The following is a 1,121-nucleotide window of genomic DNA, read 5'->3' as shown; positions in this document are numbered from 1 at the left end:
GCCAGGGCGGCGTGGCCAGGCCCGTCTGGCCCGTGCACGTGGGCCGGCGGACGCCGCGCTGAGGGTGGCCCTGCTTTCTAGAAGGAAGCAGAGCCTGACGTGGTGGTGGAAGTGGCTCCCGGGAGGCAGGCGGCCGAGCCGCAGCCGGAAGCAGCTGGGGCGAGCCTCCCGGCCGAGCCCCTGAAGGACACCGCCCCCACACTGGAGGGCCTGAAGGTGACAGCAGCGAGCTGCGCTGCCCCAGCCCGGGGGCTGCTTTGGGGGCCGCTTTGGGGGCCGGCGGGGGGCAAGCACAGGGGCTCCCCTGCACCGCACGCCAGGGAGGCAGCCCTGGGCCCGGCCAGGAGCCCGAGGGACTGGGACTCGAGGCCTCCGTGGGGCTGCTACGGGCCGGGGCAGGGCCAGCTGGGGGCACCGCAGGGAGGGCGCGCAGCGGCGAGGGGTCCCTGGGCCGCGGGGGCTGGGGTTGTGTCCTGCCCACCTGAGGCCTGGGTGCCAGGTGGACCCTCACCCTAGTGCCTCCAGGGAGGAGGGGCGCCCCTCCGGGGCGGGGCTGGCCTGAGGTCAAGCCAGAGGTCTCGGGGACCAGGACGCGGAGTCCCCAGGCCCGGCGCGGCAACAGGCTCTGCTGACTGGACACTAGGGGGTCGCTGTGACCGCGAGCGTGGGACTCGAGCCGGGCGTGGGGCCGCGCCGCCCACTGTCCTGACGGGCTCTGAGACTTGCAGACCGTGGGGCAGCCCCGGGCACCCCCAGGGCGGCGGGCTGCTGGCCCTGGTGCCCGCAGTCGGCTCCGGACAGGGAGGGGAGGCGGAGCCCCCGCCGCCCGCAGGGCAGAGGCCGGCAGAGGCGGGCCTGGCCTCCCGCGCAGCCCTGGGCCGGCCGCGTCGCCTCACAGCTGTGCCACGGCCCAGGGCGAGGAGATCACCAAGGAGGAGATCGACATCCTCAGCGACGCCTGCTCGAAGCTGAAGGAGCAGAAGACGCCGCTGACCAAGGAGAAGGAGGCGCTGGAGCTGCTCAAGGAGGACGTGCAGGACTACAGCGAGGTGAGCCGGCGGCGGGGGCGCCCGGGCGAGGCCCCTGCCCGCTCTCCCCAGGCGTGGGGAGCCCCGCGGAGG

The sequence above is a fragment of the Condylura cristata genome, unplaced genomic scaffold (genome assembly GCF_000260355.1).
Source record: "Condylura cristata isolate star-nosed mole 26May11 unplaced genomic scaffold, ConCri1.0 scaffold00086, whole genome shotgun sequence".
In the NCBI taxonomy this organism is placed as follows: domain Eukaryota; kingdom Metazoa; phylum Chordata; class Mammalia; order Eulipotyphla; family Talpidae; genus Condylura; species Condylura cristata.
Note: the sequence above shows the minus strand (reverse complement) of the source record.